Raw genomic sequence first — 14,409 nt, forward strand, 5'->3', positions numbered from 1 at the left:
ATTGGGAACCAATATTTCCTGAATAAAGTCAGAACAAAAAAAAAGAGTTCCTATCCACATATCAAAATAAATAAGTGTGTTGGTCCATGTTTAGTAATACAGCAAACTGCAGCAGTTTTTATAAGCCAAGATTTCTTGCTGTGATAAATGGATAAAAATTTATTGACTTTCAATCATCATCCCCAAAAATCAGTAATTCACTGTACCTCTGCAATGGGCTCTTGCATCGATGGTAAGAACTTGAACACAAAGATATTTACCCGATGCTTGGTATCATAGCCTTTGTAAATTAGCTAGAGATATAAAAGAAACATACAATAAGTTCACAAACGGAAACATGGTGGAAGTCATTTGTCTAAGCATTAGCGTAACTATAGAGGACTTCCTCTATAGCTTTCCCAGCCTCTACTTAATATTCACGTGCAGCTGGGCGGGATTTGGAGCTTCCGGGAGCTGCTTGTGTGCTCCAGGCCCCTTTATAGATTTTTTTGCTGGGGGGCCCAGGGCTCACTTGGTATGCCACTGGATCTTAGTTATATATATTTCTAAACTGAGTGCTGAAAATTATAAAATGATTGAACATGAAGCCTTATATCAGTTCTATGTGATTAGGTAAAATTAATTTGTTTTTCAGATGGGGCCCACTGTTGACATGCAGTATATTTTGGTAGCATTCACTGCCAGATAAAAAACTGGGGCAATGACATCTCTCTACATTAGCAACCCAGGTACAATGGTGATGAGCAAGGGGGCCTCATGTATCCCAACGTCACTCCCACTTGTTAACCTACTGTAGGGACCCATAGGGTTAATATGCCCCTATGACTTTAATTCCCTGCACTTCCTGGTCTCCCTAGTTGCTAGGCAGATGACCATGTAGCTAGATGTAATTTGCATATCCAAGTTATTGGCCAGGAGGCGCTGTGACCATACCCTGTCACACTCTGGTATAGTGAGAGAGAAGGGGTGGATCTCTTTGGCTTCCGGTTGCTAACCCAGCTGGATGTTCCAGGGAGTTCCACTGTGCTGTCTCTGAGGGACATGTTGTTACCATGTAATGATTGTCTGCTGGGCCTCTGTGTCTTTGTAAGTACAACCCTGTGGATCATTTGTCTCTGACAAATAAAAGTTTTCTTCTGTTTGACTGCAAGAACCTCCTGGCGCCAATTATTTTCCAGTTTTATTGCACAGTAGCCTGTGGGAGTTGTAGTTACACCACACCTTTAAGCTTCCATTTACGAAGGCCTTAGCCTGAAGTGTTAGAGTCATGTGTAACCCATTCTCTAGTGCACTAGCTGGTGATTAACCCCGTTGGTCTGTATAGGCCAAAATAGTGTTACACTACTCACCCATGTTTGTCATCTCACTATGCCAGGGGGATAATTGGGGGCTTGCCAAGAGAGTGAACCTTGGGATTGGACCAGCACTGCCTCTTAGACAGTTGCTATTTATTGGGCCTGTGCAGGGGACTGTTTGGGCTTCAGTATACTTAAAATGCCAGTCCACTTTTTTAATCCTTGCAGATACTAGGGCCATAAACACATTATACATTGTACTTGTACACCAAACACATTATGCAATAAACAGTAGGTACAACCCAAGCATCTTATGTACAGTGAGGGGGAAAGTGGGAACTGGGATGCCACGAACATTATATAAAATTAGCTGTAGAAGTGACAGCCCTTGTTTAAAAATCCAACTGCACCAATATTCAAGGCCATTGCCATTACTGAACAGACCACACAATTATGTCAGTCAGCACAGATACTGTATATTTATTTCACTACTTCCATACTGCAAGCCCTATTTATTTTCTGTTCTGTTTCTAAGTTGATCTTCTTCCAACATAATTATCTTTTATTCTACACTTTGCCATTTGTATTTCTGCTTCTGGTCTCAATCCCACGGTCATATTTATGCTTGTGTAGGTACTGGTAGTGCTGGTCCAGTTACAATTTTCCAGTGGAGAGATACTGAATAAGGAAATGTTTGAATCTGCTGAACTGCCAGTGTATGGATGGAGAGTTTTTTTGGGGAATCAGTACACATGCTTCTGGCAACCCTGGTGTCTGTAATTATCTGTGCCATTGTCACTAATTATAAGTTGTAAACAAGTTCAAAAGCAAAAAAATAAAAATGTGACTGGGGTGACATTTTAGGTGACCCTGGTCGAATTTGACATACTGTTAGACATACCTGTGGTCCATCATCACAGCATGGGCTTCCACTTTCCGTATTAGGAGGGTTTGTCTTAAAAACAAAATACAATTTGTTTAGAATATTATTAGTATTTATATTTGGTTTCAGGCTCTGCAGCAACATCATCAAAACACAGGTTGTAAAATAAATACATCTAGAGGCATGGGATCCCTTATGTGAAATTCTTGAAACTTGTTCATGGCTGTGTATTTATCCTTAGTTATTTCAGATAAATTACCAGGCCCAGATTTGTGGTGAGGCCACAAAGGCCCAGGCCTAGGACGGCAACTTATTAGGGGCGGCATGCCGGCCAGCCACTCTATGGCAAGCACTGGGGACACGCCACTCCCCAGTGTTGCGCATGCGCTCGTGCACCCGCTGGGGGTAGTGCGGGCGGGCGCTAGGAACGCACGGCCAGGTGCTACAACCGGAAATTCCAGTGATGTCAATTACAATGCATATGGGGTCATTTAAGATGTGGAAGGCAGGGTGCAAAGTGCAAAAATGGGTGCAGTCTGCAAATGTTTTGCATTTTGCACCTTGCCTTCCATGCTAAATAATTTGCTGCAGGTTTCTGGACAGAAGGGCTCTCCCCATGAGCACTAAGAGGTTCTCTTGAACTTCTGTGGTATTCGTAAATTAACGCTATAGTCTTATTATTAAAGTGAAGCCATCAGGGAAAATTGTTTTCCTTGCCAAATGTGTGGGTTCATAAAGCCCTCACTCTGGTTGAGTTTTGTAGTTATAGATCCCAAACCTGTATAAGTAAAATCTTCTTTACATTTCTTACTGTGAAATAATTGTATTCCAGTTGTGTCTGCACTTCCCAGTATCTGGTAAAATACATGTTTTAAGATACAAAATACATATTGCCTATACCAATGATTTCCAGAAACTGTCTGTCTACCTGAACTGTTCACATACATATAGAGGTAAGTAAGAATTGTAGAGTAAAGTAAAAGTATTGTAGAGCCATGAACTGAAATATTCATGGAATTATCATCTACAAAGCACAGATTTGTTTCTTGCAAACCCTTGGAATCGACAAAGTAAGACAAGATTTGATACACCAGCTGTTTCTAGTTATAATTCCTTCTCCCTTTGCCATTAAACCAAGGTGGGGAAGATACAGGGATTAGGGGGTTAGCACCTGTAGGCATGTGCTGCAAATAGAAAAGTGTATATGCAGATATAAACTTGCTAGGGCCGACTCTGTCTGACCATCTGTCCTCCCCATGCATTCATTAAATCTATATCATATGTACTGTACTTACAGGAAAACTATATGCTTGAGTGATGATACACAAGCAGACAAGAGTCTTCTTCATCTCTGAATATTTCTGTGGAGGCATGCACAGTTGTTATAAGTTAGAAAGTGCAGTGTGGTGCTGTGTGGCCTAAGAACAAATATAAATTTACAATCTAACAGAATTGCCATCCGCAACCTTAATAATTTGTCAAAAAAGGCCAGGCTCTCCCATAACCCTTGCAACTAGAATGACATTTGAATGAAGCATGTCCTTAAACTGCTAAGCCCTTAGCTGAATTTTGCCATAAACAGGAGTATATATAACCTTTTAATACTGTAGTACATCCATAATTGCAGGAGCACATCTGCTACATAGCAACAACTATGAACCCCCAACTAAGGTAGAAGCTCCTGCCTTAGTTACACTTAGTTGCGCTCCCCCAACATTCTCCCATCCACTCAGAGCACCCTAGCTTTGGAATTGTGCATGTCATTCAGAATGGAAAAGTTGGGGATCCCTGGGGATTTAAGAGGCTAGGTAGTTTTGGGGCACCTTTGTGGCTGACCAACACTGGAAGGGATAATTGATGGTTCATGGGGGTACATGGGGTTCCAAGGGCTGTAATTTTCCAGCCCTCAAATATAAAACAGGTAATGCAATAGAATTTTTAACATGTCGCCAAGGTTAGCAATCCAATGCAACCAATTAGCAGGTAGCATTTGCTATCTTACTGAAAGCAATGATCTGATTGAACTATGGGTCACTAGAACTGGTGTGACATTTATTATATTGCCTCTAAAACTTAATTATTGGGTGGAACCCTCATCCCCCCATAAGCACTCAGCTGACATCTTCATGTCATCACATATAAGATACTGATGAGTTTGAGGGGGTCAACTTTTTGCTTTCAGATTGCTTTAATAACTGCTTGGTTATTGATGATAACAGGATGGTGATAAATGCATTATGTATTTCTCCCCAGGCAACAGTTCTTCTGTGCTATCATATTCAGGCATATCACAATGTAATGCACTGGGTGAAATTTCTTTTCTGAACATAAGGAAACATTTGCAAAACATAAGGCTCAATATCTAATGACAGAACATATAGAACTGAATGCACAAACAATAAATAGTTAACAAAATAGCTGTAGAAGGTTCTGATGCAGCCAAACACAGCATGCAATAATATTAAATATACAGCAGCCACTGAGTGTAGAACGTTATATTCATAAAGGCTTTGGCTGCCAAAAAGATTCAAACACTCTACACATAAAAACAGTATAAATGACTAGTTAATTCAGAAATTAAAATGCACTGAAAAAACTTGTATATGGATAATATGTTACCTGATGCATTTGATATTTCCTATTCATGACGATCAGAAAATGCAGCCTGTGTGTCTTCAGAAATTTAAGTTTTTTTATAGCCAATCAGCCTTTTCTTTATAATCATAGGAAATTTTATGACAACAGCAACCAGCAATCATAGTCATCATAACAGAAATAGTTCTGTGGTTGAAACAATTAGTAAATCTTACTTATTGCAAAATGTTGGTGCATCCAAAGTTAAACATCTGACTTAAATATTTTAGACTTCAAGTTTCGTTCTGTGTTAATGAATGGGAATTTTTTGGATGGTGAGATTTGCAAAATATGAGTGTAAGGATACACAACACACCAACTGCATTATGTTCCAACAGAAATAATTGTGGCTTATTAGAGTCAGAGCACATGGGCTTGGAATCACTTTTCTCCATCTGTTGTTAGGCTGGGCCTTCTAATTTATACTTAGCCAATTGCAGAATACATGTTCTGGGTATCTGTTATTGACACACAGGTTTTTAATTAGAAACATTTTATGAAATAATATATTGTGCAGTGCATGCTCGTCTATATTGTTAGCTTTACTATTTGGCATTTCAGAGGTTATATTACCCAATACTACTTCACCCCCCCATCTTACATTATCAAAAATAATTTAATACTACAAGTATGGAACCTGTTATCCAGAATGCTTGGGACCTGGGGTTTTCCGGATAATGGATCTTTCCGCAATTTTTTATCTTTATACGTTAAGTCAACTAGAAAATCATGTAAACATTAAATAAACCCAATAAGCTAGGTCTGCTTTCAATAAGGATTAATTATATCTTAGTTTGGAGCAAGTAGAATGTACTGTTTTATTATTAAAAAAGAAATAGTTTTTAAAAATTTGGATTATTTGATTATAATGGAGCCTATGGGAGACAGCCTTTCCGTAATTTGGATCTTTCTGGATAATGGGTTTCCGGATAACGGATCCCATACCTGTACTTGTTTTGTCAATGTTTCTATTTAGTGAGTGATGTTGATTTTGTGCTCTTTCTGCATTGCAATGCAAAACATACAAAATAGTAACACATGTATGAGACCTGTTATCAAGAATGCTTCTGGATAATGGATCTTTCTGTAAAAATTTAATGTTAATATTAAAATTATTTAAAAATTATTTAAACATTAAGTTAACCCAATAGGCTGGTTTTGCTTCCAGTAAGGATTAACTAGTTTAGATCAAGTACAAGGTACTGTTTTATTACAGAGAAACAGTAAATATATTTAAAAAATATATTTGGATAAAATGTCTATGGAAGAAACCCAATTCTGAGCTTTCTGGACAATGGGTTTCCTCTGCTGCCAGAAAACTGTGATGGCAAGTTGTGTGTCTTTTTTCACATCTGTACTATTTGAATGCAGCAGTCCTGATTTTTTCTGCCTCACTGAGTTACATCCATAGTGTTAACACTATATAGTGTGCTCATGCCAGAAGTTAAGGGAAATAATCAGATCCCAAGGATATATAGCAGTGCTGTCCAACTTCTATGGTACAGAGGGCCGGAATTTTTCCAATCTACATGATGGAGGGCCGATTACGGAAGCCAGTGTTAGCCACTCCCTGTTTTTAGACCACACCCACTTTAAACCACACCCATGTTACCGCAAGACCATGTCCACATTAATAGCACACCAAAAAACCAAATGGTTGACGCTCACTGTGTGGTTTAAAGTGGGTGTGGTCTAAAAACAGGGAGTGGCTAACACTGGCTTCCGTAATGGAATTACACTATGGATGTAACTCGGTGAGGCAGAAAAAATCAGGACTGCTGCATTCAAATAATAGTACAGATGTGGGATCAGGGCCGGAACTAGGGGTAGGCAGAGTAGGCAGCTGTCTAGGGCGCCATCATTGAGGGATGCACTTTTTTCAAGCGTTTATTTAATAATTTGTTTCAGTAATCATGGTCACCCAGTTGGGTGGAATCCATCTCCTTCCCCTTCTCCCTCCTCCATAGCCAGGTACAGATTTGGAGCCCATATGTTTGCTGTTGCTGCTGGGCAGGGAGGTGGCACAGGTACATAAATACCTGGGGGCAATATGATGTGATCAGATTTATTTTTGGCTGCTACTGACACAGGTAAAGATTGGGGGCAATATGATGGCTGCTGGAGGGCTGTATGATGGATGGCTGCTGAGCTTGTTTGTACAGGTAAAGGGGGCAGTAATATAAATGAAAGAGTGTTGTACACTTTCTTGCTCTCTTTATTTAAAAACCATCATGGTAAGGAGGGAAATTGTAATACAGGACAGTGGGGCACTGATTGAAGCTCTTGCCTAGGGTGCCGAACTACATTGTGCCTGCCCTATAGGAGAAAAGAAGAAAAGTATCCCCGTCTTCTTAATCAGAAAAATTACAAAAGAATATATTATTACTGTGTGATTTGTTTTCAGTTAAACCATTGGGTCACGTGATCCAATATCTATAAATTCCCTCTTTTTGTTTGAATAATTGATCCCACAAAGTGCTAGTGCTTAACCTCAATAAGTTAACATTAATATAATTATTGTATATATTTGGTAATTTCTAACTCATGAATAATTCATTTAACATTAATTAGTAAATTACTAACAACCCGCTAAAACACCATTAAGGATGGTAAAGTGCCACCAAATGTGATCAATTCACATATAAATTACTTAAAGTGCAATTATGAACATCTCTGATTCCAAGAAAAAGTAGGAAAAGGAAATTGGTAGAAGGGTGGAGAAGTCCCGTATTGTCTAGCTGATTGTTTTACTAACTGCGGGACCCCACAAAGGAGGAGAAGTCAGTGCTTCTGGAACTGTGGTCTCAATTTTATTTTAACTGGCTAGATTGAGAAGCTATCTTGTCTAAAAAACACACAAATTCCAGAGCACTTATAGTGAAAACAGTAAAACAAGAATACAGATGAGAAATCTCCTATAATCTGAGCAGAGAGAAGCGCCCAGATCACTATAAAAAAACGTTTTTTGTAAAAGGAATCCCCCAAGGTTTTATCTAAAATTGGTATAAACCAGTGAGAATGGCAAGCCAACGCGCGTTTCGCAAAATTGCTTTTTCAAGGCTGTGACAATCAGCTAGACAATACGGGACTTCTCCACCCTTCTACCGATTTCCTTTTCCTACTTTTTCTTGGAATCAGAGATGTTCATAATTGCACTTTAAGTAATTTATATGTGAATTGATCACGTTTGGTGGCACTTTACCATCCTTAATGGTGTTTTAGTGGGTTGTTAGTAATTTATTAATTAATGTTTATGAATGAATTATTCATGAGTTAGAAATTACCAAATATACACGTAATTAAAAGGAAAATTAGTTGTGTTTTAGTTTTACCCTATTTAATGTTAACTTATTGAGGTTAAGCACTAGCACTTTGTGGGATCAATTATTCAAACAAAAAGAGGGAATTCATAGATACTGGATCACGTGACCCAATGGTTTAACTGAAAACAAATCACACAGTAGTAATATATTCTTTTGTAATTTTTCTGATTAAGAATACGGGGATACTTTTTTTCTTTTCTCCTATACAAAATTAAATACTGATGGAAGTCAGATCCCCTCCTTTAAGTCAATTTTCTATATCTGAAGTTAGATCATTCCTTTTTATTGAAATAATGCCTGCCCTGGCAAGGATGCCACTCATATGTGTAAAAAGCTAAATCATATTAAGACATAGCTATAAATCCATATGCCTTCTCCTCCCCTGTGTATAATACAGTACCCTAGAATATGATTAAACACCTTAGGGGACACTAACAATAATTTTCAAATGCTAACAAACCCCCAGAACAAATACCAAAGTATGACACACACAGGGAGCATATGGAAGGCGGAACAGAGCAGGAGACAGGAATCATGACCAGTCTAATATGTACTACATACAGTGACACAGTGCTGGTGCCCCATTAGCATTTTGAATAAAGTGTGAACAGGTGAACAATGTGGGCAGTTTCAGTCTGGGTCTCAGGTGTGAACAGTACAGGGCTTTAGGGGAGTGAACAATAGAGGTGTCACAAGTGTGAACAATACAGGGGGATCACAGGTGTGAACAATGCAGGGGATTAGTTTGAATTTGAGGTTTAGACAATGCAGGGGCCAGTTAATCTCTGTAGTAATACCTTTTAAATCTTACATATGGTAAGAAAACAGAGCAGGCAGATTTTGATGTGGAGGGCCACCAGTTGGACAGCCCTGATCTACAGAATAACAGGACTGTGGCATAAGGATGGAATCTTTCTTCCCATGCTATATTACTTGTACTTGAACTTGTACTTATTGTGTTATGTATTGTGCAATGCTTTTTTTTTTTACTATCTATAATTTCTAATTCTTATATGTTTTAATAAAGGCATTTCAAAAAGTGTTAGTTTATTGTACTACTGTATTGTATGACCATCTTGGGTGCTTCCATTTAACCCTGATAAACTGACACTAAGGGGCCTATTTATCAATGGTTGGATTTTAGCGGTTGTAAAGGTTTTTGAAACCATGACTAAACTCACAAACTCTAAAACTATGAATACCATGAGATTTATTAAAAAAACTTAGAATAAAAGAAGTACAAACAGAATTACGCTGAAAAGTGTGCTTAAAAATATGAATAGGAATTTTCGGATTCAGGCTTTTTGCTGCATCGGGCATAATGAATATCAAAAATTTGAGCTGCAAAAAAAAACCTGAAAAAATTATAGTTTTGCCCCAAAAAGCTTGACTGGAGTTTAGTAAATAACCCCCTACGTCAATGAAAGGGACTTGTGTTGAACATTCTTGTTGCCTATTGTGAAATATAATTTTTTTTTGTTATTTCTTACACTAAATGGAGCAACAGAATACATTTTCAGCACATGTAGGGGCCAATTCACCAAGCTCGAGTGAAGGATTCGAAGTAAAAAAACTTCGAATTTCGAAGTGTTTTTTGGGCTACTAAAAATCGTTAGACTATTCGACCATTCGATAGTCGAAGTACTGTCTCTTTAAGAAAAAACTTCGACCCCCTAGTTCGCCATCTAAAACCTACCAAACCCAACGTTAGCCTATGGGGAAGGTCCCCATAGGCTTGCCTAAGTTTTTTTTGGTCGAAGGATAATCCTTCAATCATTGAATTAAAATACTTCGAATCGTTCGATTCGAAGGATTTAATCGTTCGATCGAACGATTATTCCTTCGATCGTTCGATCATAGTTTTTGCGCTAAAATCCTTCGACTTCGATATTCGAAGTCGAAGGATTTTAATTCCCAGTCGAATATCGAGGGTTAATTAACCCTCTATATTCGACCCTTGGTGAATTTGCCCCTTATATTTATATATGTATTTATTGCTTTCATGCTGTGCATAGCTGTATTCAGTTGTATACTTTTCCTCTAAGTCACTGTCTGAAAGAAACCATTAAATATTTTGTGCACTGCTGATATCTGACTTAGGTGGGCATTATGATTCATTGACCAGTGCTAGTCACTGGTTATTGCTTATAGTGGAACAGGTATGGAAATAGAAATACTGTGTGGGGAGAACATATGTAGAAAAACATGTATTGATCATTGTATTTATCAATGTATGGTTTCACCAGGGTAGAACTAGGGCATGAATTATAGACTATAAAATGTACAAATAAAATATTTCTATATGAAATATCTTGTACAAAAAATATATATGTTTTTTAAATTGTTGCTTACACTGGAACACTTTAGATGTCTCAGCTGGTAAATCAGATGTATGCCTAATCCTTGAAGTACTAGTCATCTCATTACTTATCTTCTGTATTCTGATATTGTTGCCCATTAGTTTAGATTTCCCCTATAAAATTCCCCTTTTTAATTCAGTTTTTTCCTTATCTCTTATGGTCCTAAACTGAGTTCCTGATACTTTATGATACAGTGGATTGGTTATATTAACCATTGTCTTAAAGGGTTATTAAGTTATGTAGGATCAAAGCCATAAAAAATCATAATTTTCAAATGAAGTTCTATTCTAAACCATTCAATATCTTTAAGTCAATATTTAATATGGGGTCAGTTATCCTGCCTGTATGTTTTTGTAGTGTTTGTAGCAAAATTCTGTGTAACAGTGTTGTCCAATTGTCACCATAATTGTCTGGTGTTTTCCAGATATGGGATCTTTCCATAATTTGGATCTTCATACCTTAAGTCTACTAAATATTATTTAAACACCAATTAAAATAGGATTGTTCTGCCTCCAATAAGCATTAATTATTTGGGAACACTTATAAGGTACTATTTTGCAGAGAAAAAAAAAATTATTTTAAGCATTTTTAAGTATTTGATTAAAATGGAGTCTATGGGAAATGGACTTGCTGAGAACTTTCTGGATAATGGGTTTCCGGTTAACGGATCTCATACCTGTACATGTTTAGGGCCAAATTTTAATAAAATGCAGATTTGTTTTTAAGCAGTCTGGTTACCATAAAAACATTCTTGGGGGGTCCAGCATATGGGCCTTTACCTGGACAATCCTGCTCTGTATCATACAAATATACAAATAGAACGAGTCGTGTACACTTGTGCTATAATGGCTAATGTTTATCTATATATGCACATATCAGTATTTTAATAACAACCTTGTGTTCTTTTGCATTTGTGCATCATATATGTGGCATGGTTACACGTATACACATGTGGAATGATTGAAAGCTTTAAATAGTGTCTGCATTTTTAGTGTAACAGTTGTTTTCATGCAAGGTTGACATTGCCTCAAATTATGATATCAGGCTCTGCATATATTTGATTGATGGGTGTATACCGTATATACTCGTGTATAAGCCGACCCGTGTATAAGCCGAGGTACCTAATTTACCTAAGAAAACTGGAAAAATGTATTGACTCGTGTATAAGCCTAGGGGCCCCATGTCAGATTTCAAAATGTGAATGTGACCCGGCCGCAACAATTGGGGGACACTGGGCAGGTACCTGTTACTGTCTGTGACTGACTGTGTCGCCGCCCGGATTTCATGTTTGCTTCCCTCTGCCACCCCCATTTCATGTTTGCTTCCCTCTGCCACTTCCCCCCCCTGCCCTCCCCATCTGTCGCTCTCCCCACCCCGTCGCTCTCCCCACCCCGGCACTCACGTCTGCTGCTCTTCCCTCTGTCCTTCCCTCTGTCACAGTAAAACGTGACCCGGCCCCAGCAGGACTGCCTGTGACTGCCTGTGTCGCCGCCCGGAGCAGGTCCAGGAGCTCCGGGCGGCGCGTCCTTCCCTGCCGGCGTTCGCTTTCAAAATGGCGGTGCCCATGGCCGCCACGTGGGTAGCGGCCGGCGCCGCTACCCACGTGGCGGCCATGGGCGCCGCCATTTTGAAAGCGAACGCCGGCAGGGAAGGACGCGCCGCCCGGAGCTCCTGGACCTGCTCCGGGCGGCGACACAGGCAGTCACAGGCAGTCCTGCTGGGGCCGCGGAAAGGTATGACCCGCGTATAAGCCGAGTTTGAGTTTTTCAGCACATTTTGGGTGCTGAAAAACTCGGCTTATACGCGAGTATATACGGTAAGTGCTCTCAGGGCAGTAACGATATAGGGGAGTTACTGACGGGAGTCTGACTGTAATAGTTTCTTTATCTGATTTATTGGAAACACTTTATCTGGCAATTCAGAAATACTGGGGATTACTCCTTTACTATTTGCAGGCACAACACTTGATGCAAAAAAGCATACAGATAAAGCATGCAACTAGTCTTTCTGGGGCCCAGTCTTTCCTGCACCTAATATTAACACTTCTGTCATGCATTTGTAATTGGAGTGCAAGAGAACCCCATACATGCCATTGATCAGATGCACAGGGCATGTATATAGCTCCTTCTTTAAGACTTCAAAATCACGCTTATTTGGAGGGCTTGTAAGTGAATGCTCATGCCCTACTTACAAATGTATATAATGACACAGATTCAGCTTGTGGGACATTTACAAATGCAAGGTTTCTGTGTGTTCTTTAGCATTGTTTGCAACTAGCCCCAGGCAGTGTCGGACTGGGACACCAGGGGCCCACCAAAAAACCTTAGACCAGGGGCCCACCAAAAGTTTTTAGACCAGGGGCCTTCCCTCAGTACTATTTTTTTCCTCTCCTCACTCAACCTCTATTCTACTAGTCTCTTTTCTTTACATATTATAATCTATTATTCCACCATTCAGCCACTTTGTTCTCATAGAAATAGGGAATAGCCATGAAATAGGCCAAAGTTTAGCAGCATGAGGGTCCACTGACACCTGGCCCACCGGGAGTTTTCCTGGTATCCCTTGGGCCAGTCCAACACTGGCCCCAGGTGAATTTTTTTGTGGCAATCAGAATTTGGGGACAAGAAGCTGAAATTCTCAGAAAAAAGGCCACATTGTGGAAAAATATGGGGAATAGCCCTGCATTTTTACCCATTAAATTGTCTACTATGGCCTAGTTCAAAATCGACCTTACATATAAAATATACATTTGTACAAAGGAAATGTTTTTTGCACAGAAGCCATGAATATTTTGTATATCTGGTAAATTATATCTTTATAAGTGGTAACTAGTGATGTCTTCAGTTATACATGGTGAGTAGTGATATCATTTTCGTCACATTACTCTCTAAAACTTGTGTATTATAATAAATTACCCTTTGTTGGAAAATATGAAGATATTAGAAGTAACCTCAGAGTTTTTTTTATATGGTCATGGATCTCCTCGGGGACTTATAATATCCTTATATTTTACAATAGGGGCTAGTTTATTCACTATATAATGTAATGTATAATAATGTAATATAGCCACGGTGTCGGACTGGCCCACCGGGATGCCAGGAAAACTCCCGGTGCGCCCAGGTGTCAGGGGGCCATTGTGCTGCTAAAGATTTGGCCTATTTCATGGTCATTTCCTATTTCTTTGAGAACAAAGAAGCTAAATAGATGGAGTAATAGATTATAGAATGTAAAGAATAGAGACTAGGAGAATAGAGGTTGAGTGAGGAGAATAATAATAATAGTACTGAGAATGGGCCCCTGGCATATGGTTCTTTGGTGGGCCCCTGATCTAAGGTTTATAGGTGGGCCCCTGGTGTCCCAGTCCGACACTGTATAGGCATAGTCATTGTTGCATCTGATTACTAAAATGAAGTGCTTTCTTAAAGGAATAGTTCAGTGTGAAAATAAAAACTGTGTAAATAGATAGGCTGTGCAAAATAAAAAATGTTTCTAATATAGTTAGTTAGCCAAAAATGTAATATATAAAGGCTGGAGTGAACAGGTGTCTAATAAAACAGCCAGAATCCAACTTCCTGCTTTTCAGCTCTATAACTCTGAGTTAGTCAGCGACTTGAAGGGGGGGCCACATGGTACATTTCTGTTCACTGAGTTTGCAATTGATCCTCAGCATTCAGCTCAGATTCAAAAGCAACAGATATGACCCATGTGGCTCACCCTCAAGCCTCTGATTGGTCACTGCCTGGTAACCAGGGTAACCAGTCAGTGTAAACCAAGAGAGCTGAAAAGCAGGAAGTAGTGATCTGACTGACATGTTATACTTCAAATCACTCCAGCCTTTATACATTACATTTTTTGCTAACTTACTATATTACAAACATTTTTTATTTTGCACAGTCTATCTATTTACCCAGTTT

This window comes from Xenopus laevis, chromosome 1L (assembly GCF_017654675.1).
Source record: "Xenopus laevis strain J_2021 chromosome 1L, Xenopus_laevis_v10.1, whole genome shotgun sequence".
In the NCBI taxonomy this organism is placed as follows: domain Eukaryota; kingdom Metazoa; phylum Chordata; class Amphibia; order Anura; family Pipidae; genus Xenopus; species Xenopus laevis.